Source organism: Cylas formicarius, unplaced genomic scaffold, assembly GCF_029955315.1.
Source record: "Cylas formicarius isolate icCylForm1 unplaced genomic scaffold, icCylForm1.1 PGA_scaffold_4__25_contigs__length_36172078, whole genome shotgun sequence".
In the NCBI taxonomy this organism is placed as follows: domain Eukaryota; kingdom Metazoa; phylum Arthropoda; class Insecta; order Coleoptera; family Brentidae; genus Cylas; species Cylas formicarius.
This window is the reverse complement of record NW_026844334.1, coordinates 3705669-3730733: the sequence shown is the minus strand read 5'-3', so window position 1 is coordinate 3730733 and position 25065 is coordinate 3705669. Positions and strand designations below refer to the sequence as shown.

At 34.8% G+C, this 25065-nt stretch overlaps 1 protein-coding gene and 1 long non-coding RNA gene across 3 annotated transcripts in view; one reads left to right on the top strand and one right to left on the bottom strand.

The window, feature by feature from the left end:
- The window catches only part of LOC132700652 (uncharacterized), a 170678-nt gene that overhangs the window by 82087 nt on the left and 63526 nt on the right, over positions 1-25065 (bottom strand). The window lies entirely within an intron of this gene.
- LOC132700653 (uncharacterized) lies at positions 8273-24997 on the top strand. The gene is made up of 3 exons (XR_009618673.1): positions 8273-8404; positions 24725-24817; positions 24881-24997. It is a non-coding gene; the product is annotated as an uncharacterized LOC132700653 (long non-coding RNA).

The following is a 25065-nucleotide window of genomic DNA, read 5'->3' as shown; positions in this document are numbered from 1 at the left end:
GTAAATACATAAATTGTAGCTCTCGATGTTTTCTATAACACTGTTTAACCATTGTTTAAACCAATTAGACCTATTTTTTACGAATTTTGATTTACGATTAATAATTTATTCCCGAAAAGTACAATTAAGAAATCCTTTTTATAATCCAAAAATTGCTTGAAATAAAAATCATAGTCTATCGATTTTGCCGATCGGTTAAATAGTTTTTGAGAAAATCATGTTTTTCTGGAAGCCAAAATAATCAATGAAAAATTTTCAAAAATTTTTAAAAAGCATTTGATATACTTGATTACGCTCACTACTGTTTAGATGGGGTTCGGACTTTTACTTCCTTGCGATTTGAGTCACGTTTTTGAAGATATCACGCAATATCCTGAACACCCTGTACAATATGTGAAAATTTTAAACAAAAAAGTTTTAGCCGTCCATACGGACTTTACAGCCATGTGAAAAAAAAACTGACAACAGGATCACAATCTTCTAGTTCTTCTTCTAGATCTTAACCTGTCTTTATCTATCTGTATCTATGCAAGCAGTTCAGTTTCTGTCCTTGCTAAGTTCACTTGTATGACTTACTAGTTAATACTAAGTGAAAAATACTGTCCCTATTCAATTTACACATTATATTAAAGACATTTTTGGATTTTTGCATTTGTTGATATGTCATCAAAACGTAAGCTTTGTCTGTTGATCAAAAATTCAAGGGTATAAAAGAAGTGGAAAGTGGCTCAAAAAATAAATATGTAGCTGTGAAATATGGAATTTCGGCAAGTACAGTGTCTACAATTTTGAAAAATAAACATTCAGTCATCACCGCAATGGAACGTTTCGACGAAAACAAAAACAATAACATTACACTAATATTTTGTGTTGACGACGTAACTACCGCATGGAATATCGACGTTAAGCATCAAACAATTTCCAATTGTTTCAAAAAAGCCGGTTTTGGTCAGTATTCTGAATGGGAAGAAGATGAGATTCCCTTGACTTTCCTAAGTGAGCGCCTGAAAGAAAAGAGTGAAGACGAAATCCAAATAGAAATAGAGTTTTAAGCTTGGACAAACATTAGAGGTATAGCAGCATCAACGATTTTATACATATGGATGAGGATATTGTTACTTCAGAGTTTCCTACTGATGAAGATATTATCGAGTCCTGCAGATCCGAACCGGTACAGTTAAACATCGAAGACGACTGCGAAAGTGACACGATGGAGAAGGAATTGGAAGATGATTCTCAGCAACCACCTTCAAATGAATTCGTTGATTGTCTTGCGTTCCTATTTGAAAATAAGTGAATACACAACCGATTCCCTCTATGATTGTTTAAATAAAATTGAAGCTCTTGTTGAAAACCAAAATAAGAAATCCGGTCGTCAGTCACAAATAACTTTTTCCAGTAAAAGAGTAAACTTTAATATGTACAAACATATGTATGTATATGTGCATACACACTATGTACATTTCGGATTCTATCTCTAATTGTTATACCTAGGACTTCATCTCCATGCTTTGAATCCTATTTTTTGCCTTTTGGGTCAGTACGCAGCTTTCACATCCAAATGGTAAAATTGCTATGAATATTGTTTTGTATATTGTTATTTCGATTTTAGTTGATATTTCCCTGTTTCCTATGAAGCTTGATTTTAAAGTGTGAAATAGTCTTGAGGCACTCTCGATTCTCGCATTTAGTTCTGCTTGGTGATACCCGTTGCTACTTAGTTGTGCACTCAGGTATTTAAAAATGTAAACTTGCTCTATTCGCTTCTATTCGATGTTCACAATTCCATTTGTTTTGAAAGTAATCATAATTTTCGTTTTTTCTTCGTTGTTTTTAAGGTTTTTCTCATTTAGCCTGTTGTTCCAGATTTCCAGGTTCTTCTTAAGTTCCCTTTCATTTCTAGCTAATACAACCTCATCATCTGCAAACGCACATCCGCGTATCCAAACTGGTTCCAGATCTTTATATCCTACTAAGAAACCGGATGACTGGTCCTTGTTTTTTTTATTACATTTTCCATAACTAAAGTTAAATAGTACCGGACTCAAAACGCTTCCCTGCCTAACGCCCTCGTTTACTGTAAAGTATGCTGATTGCATGTTGCCGGTTCTGACGCAATTTTTGCTGTTCTTATATGTGGACATTATGGCTGAAATTAGTCTTCCTCTATCAAACTCCGCCTCACCGCATATTGAGATGGGACCGGGACATTGACAATGTCTGCAATAAACTAAATAAAACCTTCAAGATTCATTTCTTGAGAAGGCACTAATAGCTTTTTACTACGCGTCAGCTTACTCTTCCATTTCACACAATATTGTCAACTGGGGACAAGCGAATGATGCTGAGAGAGTGTTTATACAGCAAAAAAGAATACTTAGGCTGATTTTTAAACTTCTTCCGAGGCAATCATGCAAAGAGACATTTCAACAGCTCAAAATATTAACAATGCCTTGTATTTACCTATTTAAAATACTTCTGATCACACATAAAAATAAATATTCACATAGGACGCATACTGATATCCACAGTTACAATACTCGCAATAGAGAACATCTGCTGAAGCCAAAACTCAACCATATGTTTTATAAAAAATCACTAAGTTACGCGGGACCATATTATTATAATTTGCTGTCTCCAAGCTTAAAAAATTTATCTATAAATCAATTTAAAAAACACATCAAGAGGTTCCTGTCGGCCAATGCTTTCTACAGCCTGAAAGAATTTGAAGCGTACCTATTTTGGAAGTTTGTCAAAAGCTTTCTCTAGGTCTAGGAAAGCTAGATAGTATCTTTTGTATAATTTGCTAGATAATGAAGATGTGATCGTGCATGCTTCTTCCCTTCCTGAATTCGCTTTGAGATTGCTCTAGTTGTTGTTCCAGAAAGTTTTTCTTGTAAGACTCGCTCATTTACTTTCGATGGTATGCTCAAAATTTAAACTTCCGAAAAACGTTCCCACAAAATGATGACGTGATCGAGGTCCGCGTTTTCTTATCTCGGGTTTGGACGCCCGACACGTATCAACGATCCGAAAGTATAACAGACGAAATCAAACACGGGCGTCGGATTACGCGTATTCCCCGGCATCCGCAAAACCAAAAATCCTTTCGCGTAGCGCATAGTCAGCAAGAGCAAGGGACAGACAACGGCGGCAGCGGTGGCCGTTGGGAGAGGGGGGTGGGGGGGTACTGAACATTCTGACTGACTGACGCGAGGCCTTTGGCGAGTCTGAGGCCGCGCCGGATCAGACAGCCAGACCGACAGACAAATTATCGGGTTATCACACAATTCGCCCGATTACGTCCGTGACTATTAAAATGATTTCGCGTTATTGCCGTTCCTATATTTCACGCGTCTCTTAACCTATACAGGATGAGTCAATGATAAAGTTCATTATTTCAAAAGTTATATGAGAAAATTGTAATCATAAAAGTCGTAAAGATGCAATATAAAATTATTTTCAAGTAAGAAAACTTGAACTTTTTTTATTAATAGTATAATATTATACATAGGGGTGAGGGGGGCAGTTTGGGACAGAGGCCGTTTTGAATTATTGGCTTTACGAACGCATCATTTGTCTTTCCTAACCTCCAAACCGAAAACGTAAGTATTATTTTCGAGTTTTGACTATGTCATAGTGTTGTGTATATTATAGCAAGTGTATTACCAATATAGGTTAATTAAATACAATTTTTTTGGTGGTCTACATAATTTTGTTTCTGAAGGATGGTATTGGCGCAGATTTGAAAAAAATCTGTTGGGCAGTTATGAATAAAATGTTCAAAAGTGCCCCTATTTGAACAAATGATGTTTATTTATTTTTTTAAAATAATTGATAAATAAAAAAAAAACAGTTTTAAAAACGTGATTAAATACGTTCTTCGTACATTTTCATAATCGCTGTTCTCACTTTATGTCGAAGATCGTTTAACACCATTCGGTGAACTTTAGCAATATTACCGTCGGCATTTACAGTTTTTGGACGGAGGGTTCATCAACTCCTAAGCTCTTACGGACACGTTGAAATGAAGCTGCCCAAAATATCACTGGCGTGGTGCAGAGTCCCCAGACGCACAATCAAACTCTTTAATTTGCGTAAGCGTATTGCATTTCAAAAACAAATATTTAGGAGATTTTTCCATTTTCACATCGACTCACTCAAAAAACTATCAACTAAAAAAATCTCGCTTCCAAAATGGCTGAACCTTTGGTACGTAACTATCGGGAGGTGCGCAACTACGATCATTAGCTTTTAGTAACTAGTGCCGCCATCGTCAGGATGTGATCGGAAACTTTTCCTATTATTATTATTATTATTATTAATGAATAAGTTAAAGCCTTTGATGTATTTTAAATCTACCTACAATCTTCACAACTTTTCGATTTCTAAGTTATGAGAAAATGTTTTTTTTTATTCATCACGCATTTTTGAACTACCCTGTATACTTTTAAATAATTTTAAATTGTGCATCCTAACAATCTTAACAACTTTTGTATTTATCATTTTCTCACAACAATTAGATAATGAACTCTATCGTTGACTCACCCGGTATACGGGCTTGGTCGTTATACGCGCTTCGTGTCGGCAAAGATCAATCGGTTACGTTTTAACGGTCGTTAAATTTGCACCTACTGGCACAGATTACCGTGTAAATATGCAGGGTTGCCTGCGAGGTTTACAAAATGACCGCAGAGGTCGCTTTATCAATTCTACCCTTATTCTTTGACAGTTTTATCAAATTGGCCATTTCAAAAAATCATACTTCCAATTTATCTGGACTACATTTCGGTTGGTTTTAACTTTTTTGTTTTTAACGATATCACTTTAAATAAAAAAGTGAAATGGACAGTTGGCACCCATTAAAAAAAAAAACGCTAACAATTTGCTGAAATAGCAGCCTGTTTGATATATTCTTAAACGGAACACCCTGAATATTTAAATCAGTATTCAATGATACTGTATATAGGAAATTTTTGTATCAATGCCAGTGAGTGCTGGCTATCGCTAAGAATTATCAATTAACGCTGATAAGTTACTGACACACTTATTGCAATTATTGTGCAAGTGGTATTTCGCCAATTTTGCATCCGTGATAGAAGCACAGATTTTTAAGACTTCCAAAGAAATTTTGAGAAACCACTATCAATTAATAATATCGCTCTTTGAAGTATATTTGGTTTCCTCTATTGTCCAGATGACCGGTATTTCTGCATGGTTTTCTGAAATCATGCAGTATGTGGTAATAGTAAATGACGTCATCGCGTCAGGATTGAGGGCGAACAGCGTATGGGATAGACGAAAACCGTAAATCCAAAAATTGTAGCCCTTGATACTGTCTATAACACTGTTTGAACGGATTAGCTATTTTTTAATAATTTACTCTCTAAAAGAGTCTTTTACATTTTTGTCCATAACTAAAACACCTTGTATATAATCGAAAAAATGCGTGAAACAAAAGTTATAGTGCCGGGTCTCCCACGTATTACGGTTATAAAAATTTTCCGATCGGATGACTGGTTTTGGAGGAAATGATGTTGTTCTGGATGCCAAAATAACCAAAAAAAAATTCAAAAATTAAAAATTATTGCTCCCAGTATAAACAGTCTAAATGCAGGTCCAGACATCTATTTCTCTCCCAAGTCTGAAGTCGGTAGCTGCAAATTTAGGGCACTTATTTTGTTTTTCAATATTGCACGGAATATCGCTAACACCCTGTACAATACTTAAAAACCTTAAACACAAAAGTTTTAGCTGTCTATATGGGCAATATCGTCATGTAAAAGAAACTGACATCTAAAAAACAGATTTTGAATTATTGGCAATTTTCAATAATAGGGGGACCCATTTATCAGTTTTTTTGAATTTGAAAATTATCAAGAATAAAGGTTTATGGAGCTGTATCCTCTGCGTCTTCTGGTTTAAGAATTTTTTCGGTCTTACAAACGGTTTTTTAAAAATGATCTTTTTTGTAGACCCTTGCACACGCGATTTTTATTTTTTTTAAAATACTTCCCGACCCCCCAGCCCCCCCATTTTAAATAGCTTCCATCACAGGGCAAAACTGCATATGTGTGCCAAATATGAAGTCGGTTGCTTGAAATTTCGGACACTTGTCGTGTTTCATAGTAATGTTCAAAAAACAGGCCATTTCATACAAGCTTATGTATTTTTGCAGCTCTAACGCTTCGAAAGTTATTCAGAAAAAACCAAAAGACGAGAACGGAGAACAGACAAACAGGCAAAAAAAAAATTTGTTTTTCGACGCTGATCATTTCTGTACCAACGGAGATCCCATAGGACCTACCGTTACCGGAATATAAAAATTTTTTACTAACTTAGATACTTTCGAAAAATTCGATTTTTTAACAAGAGATAGCATCAGGACCTACCGACTTATTATTACAGACCAAAAAAAATCAAAAATTTCATGTGAGCTTTTAAAGTGATCTAAATTATCTTTGTTTTTTAAATATCTATTATTATTTGTGCCATAATGGGTGTTAACACTGTTGGTCAATAAAATGAAATTTATGTATTTATTTATTATTTATTATTAAATTAAAAATATATTATAATTGGGAAAACCAGAAAAAAAGCGTAAAACGTCGTTGGTTGGGACGACTTTTCAATGCGGTTCACGCACGTCCGGCACGTAATAATAATTTAAAATAATCAGAGACCGTAAAGTGTTGTTCGCCATTTAAGCCGGCATTGTCGCCGCACCGCGACGTTTATAAATTGCAGGCGCCAGGCGTCTGTCGCGCCTTTTTGTTAGAAATGGGATTTGCGCGGAATATTTTCGCTATTTCGCTTACCGGGCGTCTTAAAATAATACGCACGCATGGCAATGACAAAGGGGGGTGGGGGGAGTGTTGTTGGAAATATTTTCGACGCCTTTTAATTTGCCAAGCGAGGGTATAATTTTATTTTTATTTCTTTATAACTAACTTGTGTTAAACACTGGTACCGGAGCCTTAAATTACATTCAAAATAAAAATTTTAAAAATAGTCCCTGCAACTATACTTTTCATTCCTGACAAAATGGCTTTACTGAGTTATAAGTTATAGTTAAAAGTAATAGAGTTATAGGTCTGAATACAGCTATAAAATGGCGATCTTTGTACTTTAAGAGTTTTTGAAAAATTAACTCTTAGGTCTACGCGTATTATGATTATGTAGTTCTTTCATTTGCTTTATATCTAAGTTACTTACCTAAGTGAGACGGTTTATTTTAAATATGGTTTCTATTGCTTTGTTTTGAGTTCTCTGTAATTTATTTTGTAGATAGTTGGGAAGACAAAGGCTTTTGAAATTGACTTACTCTTTGAATTTTCTAAAATCAGTTGCTAGTGAGAAACAGCAATTTGTTCATGAGTATTCCAGCCTGATCAGCATTTCCCGAAAGAGTTTTTGATATAGCAAATTTAAAGTGAAATGACGATATAAACGATAGTTGTTCAAAATTTTATGAACCTATTAAAAACGTGATGCAAAAAACAAGAAAAATACAAATTTAGAAAAGTACCCGAGAAATGATTGTACCTTTATGATAAATAGATTATTTAAATTAAATTATACTTAAAGCTTTTTTTTAACTCAAACCTTAAAGGTATCGTATAGTGTCGGTAGTATATAATTTAGCTGTTAAATATTCACAATTTCTCTAACTAACAGCTCAAATGGTACTGCATTGCATGTTTCTTTATGCCTAATGTTAATTGAATGTTATTTTACCTTCATTAATATTAGACTGTGTACACAAAGACCATGTAATTGTTATATGTCGAGAACTTGAACACCCTTCAAATGATTAATCCGAAGGATATTTTCGATTTTTGTCATTCATTGCCTTGAGCATCCATTTTTGTGCCGTACGTAAATGTTCTTAATAACACAAACTAGGGGTGTGTTTTAGAGAGAAACTCACGAAGATTATTCCCCAATAACAATATCTATCAACACTCATTTTAAGCGGTCAATTCATAGCGTTCCCTGCGAAACTTCAGCACGCGGTAATAATGAAGATTGCTTTTACTCAGCCTACAGAATAATGACCATACGACCGAGGATTTTTCGGTGCAATCCACGTAAAATCAAATTTTTGGGACACCCCATAGGCGATACTCTAAACGTGATTAACAATCGCGGAAAAATACATAAAAAAAAACTGGGATAATAAATTATGTTACGTAGGTGGTCAAGTGACCAGTTCGCACTGTTAACAAATAAATTTACATTATTAAGCGGATGCTGTGCACTTTTGTATATTTATCGCTTTAATTTTTCATTCATTTCAGCGTTAAAAACAACGCAAACGTTAGCGATATATCTGCATACATTGTATTATTCCTGTCGACGGGAAAAACTATATTTTTAAGTGATATAATGCTGTTAAATGTAGGTAAGCGTTCTTAAGGAATGATTTACTAGATGTTTTAAAGACTTAATAGAGATAAATTATAAATTGCATTGTGTAATTTACGAAATAATGTAAGAAAATAAAAAATGGCGTGTTTAAAAATGGTCTAAAAAATAATTAACTAAAGAATTCCTTTGCTTTAAAATATTTTTTTTTTGGAGTATTTTTCAATATTTTATTATTTATTATATATTTTATATATAATATTTTGTAATTTCTTACAACAAACTTTATCCTAGAATTTGTAAAAAGTCCATAATATCAAAACCGAAAGCGTTTGGCGCCTAATCACACCTGGAGAATTTTATAATATTAATATTATACTTATTCTTACAAATATCAAATCCCATAAATGGAATAATGGTTAAAATAAAATCAACACAGCGACTAGCTTAGTGACAAACATAATACGCAGCATATTGAAATTATATTAAAAGCGCAAATAACAGTTATTAATTTATTATTATTTATTTTAACTTCCAAAGGAAACAAAAAACAGAAAAGGGTGCGGAAAGACTTTGTAAGAATTTAATACTATTCATTATTTATTTAGTTGAATAAGGTGAATTTCTAATTTTTTTTAACTTAAGAATAAATTTCTGAAGAACAAGAATATTTGTTTTAGTAAAATTTTTTACTTAAGTGAACAGTGTTTGATTTGACTTAAGTAACAAATTCTTGGATTTTTTCCGACTTAAGTCAGAAAGTTTTACTTGTTTTTTAGAATTTCTGAAAGAAGTCGGAAAATCTGACATATATTTCAAAACTTGTGACTTATTTTCATAATTCGGAAAACAATTTAAAATTTTTCACTTAAGTTGCTAACTAACTAAGAATTTTTGATTTTAGTCAAAAATGCCGACTTGTTCTTCAGAAATTTTGACTTAAGTTAGACTCGTCTTATTGAATTTAGAAATTCGGGCCAAATTCAACAAATTCTTGGATATTTTTCCGACTTAAGTCAGAAAGTTTTACTTGTTTTTTAGAATTTCTGAAAGAAGTCGGAAAATCTGACATACATTTCAAAACTTGTGACTTATTTTTTATAATTCTGAAAACAATTTAAAAATTTTTCACTTAAGTTGCTAACTAAGAATTTTTGATTTTAGTCAAAAATGCCGACTTGTTCTTCAGAAATTTTGACTTAGGTTAGACTCGTCTTATTGAATTTAGAAATTCGGGCCAAATTCAACAAATTCTTGGATATTTTTCCGACTTAAGTCAGAAAGTTTTACTTGATTTTTAGAATTTCTGAAAGAAGTCGGAAAATCTGACATACATTTCAAAACTTGTGACTTATTTTTCATAATTCTGAAAACAATTTAAAATTTTTCACTTAAGTTGCTAACTAAGAATTTTTGATTTTAGTCAAAAATGCCGACTTGTTCTTCAGAAATTTTGACTTAGGTTAGACTCGTCTTATTGAATTTAGAAATTCGGGCCAAATTCAACAAATTCTTGGATATTTTTCCGACTTAAGTCAGAAAGTTTTACTTGATTTTTAGAATTTCTGAAAGAAGTCGGAAAATCTGACATACATTTCAAAACTTGTGACTTATTTTTCATAATTCTGAAAACAATTTAAAATTTTTCACTTAAGTTGCTAACTAACTAAGAATTTTTGATTTTAGTCAAAAATGCCGACTTGTTCTTCAGAAATTTTGACTTAAGTTAGACTCGTCTTATTGAATTTAGAAATTCGGGCCTTATTTATTTAAAATTCTTACCGGTTTTTCAAAAAAACTAATACATATATTTTATTTTTGGTGACCTTTTCGCGCTGCGTGTATATGTTTTATATATATATATATATATATATATATATATATATATATATATATATATATATATATATATATATATATATATATATATATATATATATATATATATATATATATATATATATATATATATATATATATAAACTTTCCTCTCAATCTTAAGACACACAATTTTCTATTAATTTCAAGAACCATTTCGGCGTTACGCAACAAAACTCCTTATCCGCAAATAAATTGACAATAATTGTTAAAGAAAACCGATATCGGCAAATCTGCGTTACGTATTAAACCGATGGAGACGTTCCCAGCGAAATGGACGTCCGTAAAATCCGGTATACGATAATTAAAACGGCTTATTGCGTTTTCTATCGAAATCGTAAATAAGAACTTTACAGGTCGAAACCCGATTTTATCATTAAACGACGATAAAAATTAATTTTTACGACGATATGGCGTTTGAAACGAAGTTTATCGCTTTTCACCATTGATCGAATATCTTCATCCATTTTTTTAAAGCGTAGTAAGCGCAGTGGCGTACTTCAGAAAATATTATTATTTCTAACGTTTACACCATCATCTAAGATAATTTCGAGATACTTTTTGGAGTGTTGTAGCGTAGTATTTCGCCAAAAAAAAGGAATTGCTGCACCCAAGTCTCTCCTATCGTTAGTTTTGGTGAGGTCAAAAACTAGTAAATTGAAAAGTGAAGATGAAGTTGCCAGAGAACGATTGTCTAACAATAACAACAATTAATACTATTTGAAAATTTTCTGCTTCGATTTTTGTGCTCAACCGTTTCAATAGGATTCCAGAAAATTTGCGTTGATCATTCCTAAGAGAAAATTCTAACGTATATAACGGCGGATCGGCGGTGATCCAGTTCCATTACTCTATTGTCCCACGGATCCAAGCTGCTTCGGACATTTCCAGGATATTACCGCAATCCGACGTTTTCCGATATTTTGTTTGAAACACGTTGAACTATCACACTTTTCATTGGTAGAAGAACTGATTACATGCAAGAATTTTAGTTTAATCGAATAAAATTTTATGTCCGGTTTCATGAGTGTGTTCGGTAACGGCTGATGTGGTTATTTGTCTTAGTCGTAAGGCTCTTTCGTGTTCTTTGAGCTTAGCTGATATTTTTCGTCCGGTCTCTCCATTGGATTCTTTGCCGCATATGCATGGAATGCTGTAAACTCCTGGCATCTCAAATGGAATGTTGTCTTTGACGGACCGAAGATGTTGAGAGATTTTTGGACAAGTGGCAAATCTGGTTTTGACGTTATACTTCTTTAGAACTTTTGATATGTGGTCAGTGACCTTTTGAATGTAAGGAGGAACCGCAGTGTAGGATCGTTTTCGGCCTCATTGCTATCGGGAAGTTGTGGTAAAGTGTATTTTTTGATGGAACGCTTAATATGTTTAATGTCAGTGACTCAGGCTGGAGAGTTGCATTAAGATGTCGGTCTGCTATTATTAGTTTCCAACTCAATGGTGAAACGTATGTTAGGGTGTATAGAGGTTAAATGCTTAAAAAAATCTACTAGGGTTTCTTGACCATGAGGCCAAATAACAAAAGTATCATCGACGTAGCGTTTCCATAATTTTGGTTTTAGATGAAAGGTGCCGAGAGCTTTCTTCTCAAAGGCTTCCACAAATGTATTCGCGATCACTGGTGATAGTGGAGAATAGCTGTTCCCGACGGTTGTTCAAGAATATTATTGTTATTATTATTATTATTATTATTATTATTATTATTATTATTATTTTAATTAAAACAATGCTAAAAAATTTCTGATGCGCTGCAGTTTTGTCTAGGTATCAAACAACGTTGTCACTCTTTGTGTTTATGTTAAAGATTGAATGCAACTTATAAGGCAAAATTCTATTAGTCGTCGTTAAAAATTTGTTAATAGAGTCATTTAAAAGTGAAATTTCTATGGAAAACCTTTGACCGGTTGAATGATCACGCATCGTTTTCAATGCCGCGTTCGAAACCGTATATGTTTAAGATTTCATCCACGTTACGGCGACAGTTTACGTCTAAGTTGACCTCCGACCCTCGCTATTGTGCGGGTGGTCCCCGTAATGGCATAATAGCTATCTTCAGATGCGGAAGAAGAAGAACCCCTATCATCGGCACGCGGTTCCACGTTTAGCCTTCGGCCTTCTATGGTCGACGACGTTATATTTATCCGACGAGCCCTTATTCGGTCCGTTCCGACCTCAAATCGCAAATAGTTTCGAAATAATTTACTTAATAATACTTTTTTTTTTTAAATTTCCTTTGAACAAAATTTGTTTCAATAAATTAATTCTTGCTTGCAATTGATAAGCGCATTTATTTGACTTATTTTACATTACTTATTTTTTGCGACTACGGGATCTTTATTATTATTATTATTATTGCAAAAAATAAAGTGTAGAGGAGAACCATAAGAATGTTATATAAATTATAAATATTTACTTATTGCTGTGAAACAATACACTGTCCAAGCGACATCTGGGGGTAAACTGTTCCAATAATCGAAAGTCTGCTACTTATAAAATGCAGGCGATGTGAAGTCCTGAATTGTTCCTTTCTTATTTTAAATGGATGACCGCAAGGGGCATGTCAGATGGAAATGCGCAAACCTATGCATTTGAGGTAAATCATATCCACCGGATGACCTGAGTCAAGAGATAATATCCAGTAATTCAAGCATGCCAATGTATTTGATATGATTGATCTAATATGGCAATCGATCAAAAACGGTAACAGCTGATTTACTATAAGGCGTTCGAGAAATTTACATACAATACACCCTAGGCTGATAGGGCGGTAATTTGAAACATCGCGCTTATCACCTTTTTTATAAATCGGTGTTACATTTGCGGATAACCAGTGGGTGGGGAGTGTGGCCGGGTCCAAAGAATTTCTCAAAATAATATAAATCTTAAATAAATATTAGTAGCAAATATTATGGAAGTGGGAATATTATCGATTAAATGTTTCAGCCCAAGTACTTAAGTAAAACCTTAAATTTTTGGAGGTAGTCTTTTAAATATAATATGAATTATGCAGAAGAATGTGAATTGACTCAATTTCACACCCTTGCCTTTTTTCATCGAAGTAGAAGCTCTACCTACTTGTTCGCATTATTCAAGCAAAAATGTATATAATCTAAATTAATGGTACTTTATTCAAATAATCATAAATTATTTAATCTAGATAAACGTTCACTTAGCTGAACTGCTAGTATGTATATAATTTTGATTCGTCATATAATTTTAATTAATTCATTAATTAATCAATTTTCTTAAATTATTTCTTTAAAAACATGTATAAATAGGCTTGAACTTTTCTCACCGATTGGTAACAAAAGTCGTCTTAAACGATCGACGAAGTGTCGGGAAGTACCTTTTATAAAAATTATTTTTTATTTCCAAGGTAAATTTTACTTTGGTTAAATGTTATAGTTGTGGTTACTTGACAAACTCATTTTGTATTTTAGAAGCACCTTAGCGAAGATGGGCTGCAGACTAAAAACAAATCCCGTCGAAATCTATACATATTACATTTTTTAAAAATTTTCAGCACATTCATAAAAAATTAATTATAATGCAATTAACATTACAAATTAATCAAATGTACTTGATTATAAATGCAAATTATATACTCTTAATTCTTTAAACCAATGACTGTGTATTTCACTTAAATAATACTTGTGGGTTTTTAAAAACCACATTTATTTGAAACAAGCAAACATTTATTGCCTGGGAATCCATTAAAAAGAGAAATCAGTGGCGTACCATCAGTGTACCAAAATATACATGTGAAATTCCGTACCCCGCCACTGGTGTACGTTAAAAAAAATGTGGTACACTAAATAATGCCATTTGATGCATAGCACATGTGTGCCAAATGTCATTAAAATATCTTAAAACAGTATTAGTAAAATATATTTTTGGTTTTGAAACCTTTACCACCCTGTACCTCAAAAGTTAAGAGGTTCAGAATGTATGTTCATATGAAATTTTCTTTTTAAAATGGATCCAAAAATCGCCCCTTAATTAGTGACATCCAATTAGAAAACACCCTGTATACGGGTTGACGCAGCCATCGGCGATTATTATTTAATATAGATTGATTTTCCATCTCGGTGAGCGAGACAATAAAATTGCGTTCGCAGAAAAAGAAACGCGACCGCCGTATTAATTATAAACGAAAAAGAAAGCACCGGGACACACCGTCGCTGATTTCCATAAATCGCTGATTCGTAACTAAACTTGTCCGCAATTTAATTTATTAATAAAAGTTGCCGATGTAGAAAGTAAAGGCGACTGGCCAATGTGGTATCGACCCCCAACGTTAACGCGTACATAACATTTTCCTCGTCCACTCTGTACGCGGTGTTCCGAAAAAGAAATTGATTTTTGCCTTGAAAACGGCAAAATGCTGCAGAGAAGATTAATATCCATGGGTACTTAAGAAATTCTAGACCTTATGGAGAACAGCCCAATACCGTGCACTGAGTCCGGATCGATCAGGGCCGTTCCGAAGACTCCCAATCTTGCCCATGTCAAGGCAGGGCACTCGGTGAGCAGATGATACGGGGTCTCCTCCCCTTCCATGCACCACCTACACTCCGGGTCGTCTCCAATGCCTAGCAAGCAGAGATGCCTCCTAAGCCTGATCGATCCGGACTCAGTGCACGGTATTGGGCTAAAGGAGTTGCTGACCTTCTACAGGAGGGGCGGCATTCTGGACGCCCTCTAGAGCGGCCTGGGGGCACAACGGGCCCATCTGGTGGCCTAAGTGCTTGGACGCCCGCGAGGGCGCTCCCCTTTAATACCAATACCAATACCAATACCAATATGGAGAACAGACCGCCACTCAAAAATAGAGTCAAGCCAAAATACATGTTAGATAATAGTGAGGAAGATTAAAGAAGCCAAAGAGATTTGGTTGCAGGAAATAGAAATGTATAACAAAAACATGACGTTTTCAACCTGCACCAGGAAATCTAAGAAACTGCCTGAATGGAACAACTATTTGAAGGTGATCATATGATTAAAGGCAATACAAATCCGGATATCAAACCCCTAACCCGAATTCAAGACCAAGCTGTTCAAGAGGTGTACGCCATATACATCTACTTGGATGAACTATTTAAATAGACCCATATAATTCACAAATCGGCAGATAAAACGGTTTTCTTACAGGGTAGTAAAATGATACGGCACTGGGTAGCATCCAAAAAGAAATGGACATGCGATGAGAAATGGAAAATACTATCTCCTCCAATTAATTTTACAGGGCAAGATAAATGACAGACGAGGCTCTACACGTGGAACTTCATGGCTCAAGAACCTAGAAAAGTGGACTAGAATGACCTCTAATACCCTATTTAGATCAGCAGTAAACAAATTTATCTAGGCAAATGGTAAAGAGGATAGGCGCTAATAGAAGAAGAAGGAAATCACATCCAGCAAGAAGAAAACATTGGCACAGACTGCTGAGGTCGCCTCTAATGAGTAATAGGAAACCTTACCTGGCTACCCGTAACTCCTGATCACCTACGACCTGCATATTGCATTCATTCAGGCGCTGGCTATTTAGATTAGCGATAAACAGTTATCTAGACTAATGCGATCTAAGAAGAAGAAGAAGAAGAAGTAACATCCACCAAGAAGAACACATGGCACATATATGTAAACGGTAACACTTTTGTCACTTATAAATTTTTCCAAGTGAAAACTGTGTCTGCCTATTGGATCGCCGCGTAATGTATGCGTGAGGTTTTGTTTAACGCTACGGCAGACGCAAAAAAGAGATGTAATTAATTAAGCGCTTATTAATCACCCTAATCTACGCCTGTCGTAACTGAAAGCTATAGATGTCGTTTAGTTAACATCTGAATCATTCACAAGAGCGTGAAACGAGTGTAATTGGGTTTGCAGAGCGAGGTTATAAATAGAATCGATTTTTTTTTTGATAAATTCTCTGGTTCTCGGTTTGGTGATTTATAATGTTCAGAGGCGTGTTTCCAGTCGTGAACGAGATCGGTTACCAGAAAGTCACGGATACGACAGTGACCATAGTTCTTTCTTATGTCAAAGGTGTCAATATTAGAAATGTTGCTTTTGTATTTAAAGAGACACAATTTTGAATATTTTAACTTGGTCGTAGGAAGCGAACGCATAGAAAAAAATCGTCAGTGTCTTCTTCTTTTGGAGTTAGAATTGAAGTGGATGCATTTATTCACTTCAACTGTCTATTTTGACAGTCTGCTTCTTATTAATTCTTTCTTTATCGTTCGCGATAGGTTCATCTTTATTTAGTTCTTTATCGAGCGAAATAAAAGGAAAAAGTATCCAAATTCTTTATTTAGTATAAACAAAAAATTAACTAACTTAAGTAAGTGATTAATAAAAACGAATATTACAAAAATAATAAAGTAATTAGAGTAAGGGTGTTTCACTTAAAAAAAAAAAAAAAAAAACAGAGCAAAAATTTGCAAGACTCTGGAAAACACCCTGAACGAAACAATTACTTAGGCGCTTTACTGGACTCTTAGTAACGCATTTGACTATCTTAAAGTCCAGTTTAGATATTGTAAAGGATGCAGATGGAGACCATTTTGTAAAAAGTTATGTAATAAGATCATCATCTTGTATCATAAAAGATAAAATTAAGGATATGAGCGAAACTCTTTTAAGAGCAGGTTTTTGGAGATGTGCTTCATTAACCAATACCAAAACTGTTTTAATTCAAAAAAGGACGTTGAAAGTTTGATTTCCATTTGCTAAATAACACAAAAAATTGTAAACTTTGTAATGTTCATCAATATTTCATTGCCTCATTTGCCGCCTTGCTTGTTCTCTAACAATGATTTTTTGTAAAAAAAATGTTCATAGCCTATGACAATAAATTACGTTTCTTATCTGTGACTGTGCAACGCCATAATTAATTGATATTTTGAACAAACAAAGCAAAAGAGGCCCCAGAACCGTTCCTTGAGGGAAGCCACGGTTTTTAGTCAGATAATTTAATATCAAGTTGTGAACAATACCTCCGATACTAGGAAGGTTTAGTTTCTTTTAATAACATTTGATCGTGAAGCGCATCAAAACCATTCGAGAGAATGACATATCATGCGACCGGTCTGAGTCGTTCCGTTTTGATTTAATGCCGCGTTTTTCGACGGAAAACTTTCTCTCGAATTAAGCTCTCGGTCGCGATTGCCTCACTACGAATTTTCGTTTTTTTTTTCTCTTTTTCGATTATAACAAACATGGTCCCGCCGGTCACCGTTAATCTCATTAAAGTCAAGCAGTCGTTGACACATTAAAAGCCAGGCGCCGATCATCGTAATTGTTTATTATTAAATAAATAACAGTATCCGACTTTTCTCGAGCTTTATCTAAATAAGGAGACTGTGGCAGAGAGCGCCTCTCGAACCATTCTTCGGTGCAAGATGGCCGTCTCAGGGCCGCAATAGGCTACTTACATCTAATTTTTTATCCGCTGGACATGTTTGTTAGTAGATTTCGAAAACACGTCAAGAATAGTTTTTGAAATACACTAATACGAACTTGTACTATTGTCACCGATAACCTATAACTTATATAAGAGACAGTAAATTTCTCAAAATTAAGCATTAATAAAACAATTTTCTCTTAATAGCTTAACATGCCTTGAAAAATGGCTATTAAAACTGCTTTAAATAATCAAAAAACTATTCGAAACTGCTTGGTTAGTTAGTTTAACAATTAACCATTTAATGCCCGGCGAATATTAATAGAAATTATTTTTTATGAATTTACGAATATAAAATTCTCTCTTCGGCTTGATACGCCACTGTCGGGCGTCGAAAATTCCAAAGACGACCCTGCGCTTAGCGCTCTCGCCCCCACTCCCCTCGTAGCCCCAGGTACTTGCAGTAATTACACGGTACCTCGATAATGGCCGTTTTATCAGCACTTTTGTTTGGCAATGTTTAAGGATGATGCCGAGTAAATGTTTTTAATGAGATTGGTAAACAACACTCTCTGTCAATTTATTACTTGTTAATGCAATCCTACTTGCATAAAATTGCATGCAGGATCGCGTGTTTGGTTATTTTTTTCTTTCATTTTCTAGCACTTTTGCGATTTCTATTTCTAAGCCTTTTTATTTTTTTGTGTACGATTTAATTTTGCGTGAACCCCGTATAAAATGCTTTTCGAATAAGCGATAGAGGTAGGGTTTGTGTCGCATCTGTATTATGCTGCTCTTGGACGTTTTTTTATTTAATATCTCACACACCCTGTACAAAATATTTTTTTGTATACGATTTAATTTTGCGTGAACCTCGTATAAAATGCTTTTCGAATAAGCGATAGTGGTTAGGTTGGTGTCGCACCTGTATTATGCTGCTCGTGTTGAACGGTTTTTTATTTAATATCTCGCACACTCTGTACAAAATGTTTTTTTGTATACGATTTAATTTTGCGTGGACCTCGTATAAAATGCTTTTCGAATAAGCGATAGAGGTAAGGTTTGTGTCGCATCTGTATTATGCTGCTCTTGAACGGTTTTTTATTTAATATCACACACCCTGTACAAAATATTTTTTTGTATACGATTTAATTTTGCGTGAACCTCGTATAAAATGCTTTTCGAATAAGCGATAGAGGTAAGGTTTATGTCGCATCTGTATTATGCTGCTCTTGTTGAACTTTTTTTTTTTAATTTCTCGTACACCCTGTACAAAATCTGTAGCCCTCAACCGCACCGTACCTCGATGGTCGGAAACAAGTAGACCTCTTTGATTAAGGCTTTCCAATAATTGTGGTAGCAAATCGCCGAATAAAAAAACAATTTTTGCCTTTTTTTTGCGGACACTGCCTATTTTTGCAAGGGAAATGGCGCAGATAACTTTCAATTTTCCTTTCAACTTTTTCGTTCTTTTATAACAAAAAAAACGTAATGCTCCAAAAATGTTTTTGAGGTTTTGATCTTGCTCAGTTTCAACAAGCTTCAACAGTTTCAACAAATTGTCCAACAACCAAAACTGCCAAAAAAAAAAGTTGAAAAGGAAAATTCCACTCTTAATAATTGTTTTTCTAGTGCATTCTAATGTAACGAATAATTTCATAAAAGGGTCATTAAAGGGTCAAGTGTTGAAAATTATTTTTTTAATAAAAGCTAAAAGGCTCGTTACAAAAAATATGTAGACTGTAAATGACTGCAATTTTTTTTCATGAAGCAGTTTTTCAAAAAGTTTAGTTTTAAAACGTTTGAGGTTACTTGAGTTCTTTATTTTATTTTTCAAATTACCCAAACATGATTACGATAGCTTATTTTATTAAAGACGTATGAAGTATGGAGGAGAGTTTCTTCTTAGTATCTCAAATCTTTGTCCATTATCAACACAAAACTTTTTTTTATTGTTAATCCCCACAGAATCACTACCAATAGATACGCTAAGGCTAAAATGCACCCCTGAGGTGTATCTTGTTGTATCAGCTTGCCTGCAGCTGTAGTCCTAAATATATCATCGGTTATTTGCAGTAAAGCTGTAGTGCTGCTGCTTAAGTAACGGGTATCATCTGGTTCTCATCTGAATGAAGCTGTACCTACTCGTATATAACCCTTTCCGAGATTTTTGAAAAAGTGGGTAAAATATAAAAGTGTGACGAGTGCCTTTTGCAACTGATCCGGGAAAATGGAATATTTTAAGTAAGAGTTTACATGATATGATGTGAGGCAAAATATGGGAAATACATAAATTTATTGTACAAATATTCATATCATCGCAAATCTGCTTTAGTCTAAAATTTCCGTTACAGGGATAAAAGAAAAAATACATGAGGTGAACTGTTTTTTCATTATATTCTAGGGGGTAAGTCGGGAATAGATTTTCCAAAATGACTTCTCAACATCACATATATTTCAAGATAAATCACTACTTTCCCCCTTTAATAGTCCCATAGTATTCATGCCTGTCCGTATTCTTTTGATTGGTATTATGATAAAAAAGCTATTGTAATACACTTCCTTTTCTATTTTCTGAGTTTTATAGGTGTGCCGGTAACTGGCGAGACTGATAGAATTTTTTGGTGATTTTAAGGGGAAAGTTAACATCATCATATCAACATTACCAAAAACCGCTTTATTTTTATCTAAATGTTGAAGTTTAAAAGAAAACATAACCTTTCTATCAAAACATTGGATATCTTGCCGACGTGTACGTTACTGCTGAAAGTAGAAAATTAATTTTTAATTTTAATTTTCTACTTAATTAATTAATTAATATCAAACTTCAATAAAATATCAAAAGTGGTACCAATGAAAAGAAACTTGTTGGTGCGCCGTAGGATATGAATTCAAATTTTTTTGGAAAACGGGAATTTCAAAAATAATTCAATTTTTAGAAAAAACTGTGGGGTACCTTTTTTTTTGGAAAATATTCAGTTGAAACCCCATACAAACATCACTGGTGAAAATACATCGTTAACCTTAAAATCATATACAAATATCTACGTTTCTCTTTTTCTTTTTTCTTAAAATTTTAACACACTGTAGCTTAAAAATGAAGCCATTGTTAACAATTGTTCTTAAAATCTTATTACTACATATACCTATAAGATCTTCGCCGGATAGACATCAAACGGGACGTACCATCTTGTATCACCACGCCACTGTACCTAGTACACACTAAGCTAATTTTTTACTTCCCCACTTCACAGAGAGGTTTAAACCAAAAATTAGTACCTCTAACGTCCATTTTCTGGCGAAACGTCAACACTCCGATAACCATTAATTTACGGAAACCGGAAAAAAACCGTCCAGACCTTCGCAATTTTTCAAAAAGAACGCCGCCTTTTTTTTCTATACGTACCACACAACGAGCCACCGCGTACTATTAGCAACAAGCGACGTCCTTTACGTGATATCGACATCGTCAAAGCTCCGGGCTTTCTTCGGGTAAACACAACAAACACTTTAAAGCCTCTGGGGTGGTACTCGTAAATCAATTCGAAAATTGACAAATTCTGAAGACCTTTGAAAGCGGGTCACCTCCGTCGCGTTCGGGTTTATCCTACCCGCATGCGCCGATTATCGTTCGCACTTGTCGCTTTACGGGCCTGGGCAATTATTACGCAATTAAAACGCGGACGAGGAAATATCGAAGGCAAAATAAACACGTTCACTTCAGATTAATTGCCCGCAATGAATTATGTGGGTAATTACGGCGGCGCGATACCAACCGAAAAATTTCAAATTTACGACCAATTCCCATTGTTGAGTTTTCTATCGCGCACGGGCGAACTGGGTCGGAAAATTTGCCGTAAATCAAATTTTATTTGGCCGCCGCGTTTCATTAGGCGCGGATTGGACGCCATAACGTTCGAGATAATTGTTTTATGAGTTACGATGAACTCAATAGCCGCTTGCAGGTTGACCAGGCGATTGCCAGCAAGGCCGAACTCTTTAGTTCGTCTTAAACTAAGAAAATTCCGTCATTTTTGCCTAAGAATCGGTTATGGAAACGATCATGGTGAAGATAAAACAATGCATCTTCAGCTGTCCTACAACCAATAGCCCTCTCCCATTGCCGTTGCAATGAAGTAACACAAGAAGACTACTGCCGAACTTCTTCGTCTAAAACTATAGATATGTTGAAATCATTCGAATTCTGGAGGAGGCCATAGGGATGGTTTCACCTGATAAACGAGACATTAAGCAAAAAAAGAACCAAACCATCTTGATCTTAATCAACCACGAAATTTGACATCCCGACAGTCCTTGGCTCCTTCCAAGGGGCCTCTTACCTTGCGTTTGCTGCCAAACTTCCAACTATTTCCCTTCTAACTAAAGCAATATTGAAACCAGACGGAGATCTAATCTCCTGCTTGTTCTTTCAAGTGGATATTAAGCGATAGGCAACACAACCATCTTGCGTTGCACTTGACTAGAGGAGTTCCGAAGAATCGGTCCTAGAGACGGCGAAGTTCCTTCCCGCATGTATCTTACAATGCATTTGACATTAAGCAATAGATTAGCTCCTTATTGCCAAAGAACAATTTGTGGAAATTGTCACACGGAAGGTATCAAGCAATAAACAACAAAACCATCTTCATCTCAATCAAGCAGCTCCCGACAGGCCTCTCGCCTTTCCGTTGCAATCAAGCAACGGATTCCGTTGTTCTTGTCGATGAATAGGTCCCGGAGGCGGCCGTAGAGGAGATATTAAGCAATAAACGAACAAACCATCTTCAGCTGGCTGTAAAACCTAAAGTTTTAAGATGTTGGCACTTTCATCAGTTTTAGTTCGTTCTAAATTGAGGAAACATCGCCTTGGAGATGACCGGAGCAAAGATATCAAATTGATAAGCAACCGTACCATCTTCAGCTGACTTTTAGCCATAGAATTTGAAGATGTTGATGTTGAAATATCTGTCTGGAGATGGTTATAGGAAAGATATCAAATGATAAACAGAGAAATAATGTTCTTCTTGTTCTTTCGACTGGGTTGTGGTAAGATATTAAGCGATAAGCAACAAAACCATATTGCCATAGTTCAGAGTTTTTTTCTTTCTTCCGATACGAATAAGAACTTTCGTCTTTCTTCTTCACAACTTCAAAGTAGCTAACCATGCTCAAATGAAATATACGAGGTTAGCGCCAAAATTTCCCGGCCTGCTATAGATGCAGCTCCAGTATCACGATAAAACTTTGTCTTCTTTTAAATATATATCTTAGTAGGCTGCGCAAAAAAAAATGAAGCTTTGCGTCAAATAATTTTTTATTGACAGTATTTTAAACAAGACAAGTTTTTGACAAAAGAAGGGTTAGCACCTAAAATTATTAAAGAAAGGCTAGATGGTGTGTACGGCCAAAGTTCTCCTTCGTATTCTGTAGTGAAAGAATGGGTGTAGGTAGGTAGTGTAGGTACGAAATAATAATCTAACTTCACGTGCAAAATCATTAATGAACTTATGTCGAAGTTTTTACCAACTTTAATAAAACAACGCATGCACAATTCTCTACTAACCAAAATAATATTTGTAACCTTTGCTTGACTAGAACATGCAGGATTAAGACCTTACAAAATGTTTAACCATCAGCGTGAGCGTGGAACCTAGATTAAGATTAATATTTATTACCTCTGGTCCTATTAATATTTTCGTTGTCCATTTCGTTTCTAATTTGAATACCATTCAAGAAGAAATATTTCATATATAATTTGAGATTTCGTAGATTTGCTGTTGCTCATTTTTTAATATATAATTCAATACGGAAATCTTCTCGTACAAGGACAAGTCATTTGGATCTTTTAAGTAATTCGGACTGATTCGATTGCAGATATACACTTGGATTTGAACAAAATGAGCTACTGTCCATAAGTCTATTGTCGGAATACTATAAGACTTACATAACACCTGAATTCCCGATAGACGCGTCTTCATGAGCGCATCCTCCGAAATATATTCAAGAATGTTAAGACCCGCGGACCATCAACGCGACAAATTAACATACAACAATTGAATTTTAATTAGCCCATAAGGCTCCGTTTATTGGTTCATTACATCGGACGTAAACAAATTAACGGACCTTTAAATATTAGTCACGTCGCACAGCTAACACCGTTTTATTTTTAAGCTTTCGAGCGGAACCCAAAACAAAATATAATTTCGAATTGTCTAGCATCGAGTACCTGTCTTCGTTAAGCCTTTCTTTTCTCGGAAGACGAGAGCACCTATTGTTTGGAAAATTCGTGGAGAGGTTTATATTTTTGATTTAAGAGGTGTAAAATTGCCTTCGGTTTTACAACTCGGTTGAGTTTTACTGCGGGTACGGAAAAAATCGACAATGTTGTCACCACTTGAAAGCCATTGTCGAGTATGATTTATTGCTTTTGATGTGCTCAAACATGGCTATCGATATAGTCATCGTCGGACTATATAAGACTTGACGAAAAGAAGTTTTCAAAAATCCAGGTAATCATTAATTATGATGAGTTGATTTTGTTAGGATTTTCACACAAGTTGTTTTCTTGGAACCTGCATTTCCAGGCTATGATTTCTTTTCTTTTTAAACGCCCTGCGTTTCGCCACTCTCAAATTTGTCAATATTAAGACCGTAAGACTATTCGATCTATAACCTTCTCTAAGATACCACGGATTTAAGCCATTCACTACACAGAAACAGTATGGGACCCATGTTTGAGCCTTGTGGCACCCTTAGCAAAGAATTAAAGCTATCAGAAGTATAGCCACCATTACGGTGGTAGCTAACCAAATCAATTTTAAATTTATTTAATTATCATCATATTATTATCCCATAAAGTACATCATTTATTGTTATTATTATGATTATGTTTTCCACAGGACTTTAATGGATGTCAACTTTTTTCTGGTTTGAGTTAGTCTGCAGAGAGGTAGTTCGTTTTTTTCAAATGTTCATTACTTTGCGTACTATTCCCGTAGTTTCTACCGGAACGATTTTTTGCATGATGTTGATTGTACTTTCTCTTATTTTCAGGTCTATTAGGCTTCTCAGTGTGGCGTGCGGGACTCCACCATTGGCTCCGAGGATGATTGGAATTATGAATACGCCGTTTTGATCCCAAGAAATGTGGGTGATTTCGTTGGCTAATGGTAAGTATTTTTTAACTTTTTCTTGACGTTTTCGTTGTAGGTTTGTTTGTCTACGAATACTATATCGGGTCTATTGTTTTGTATGTGCACAATAGTGATGATTTCTCTGTTCCAGTACAGTTTGTATTGATCGTTATCTACAACCGACTCAGGTTTGATTTTGCTACATTATCGTGTCTTTTCGTGTACTCGTTGGGAGCCAGTGTTTTGCATCCACCAATTATG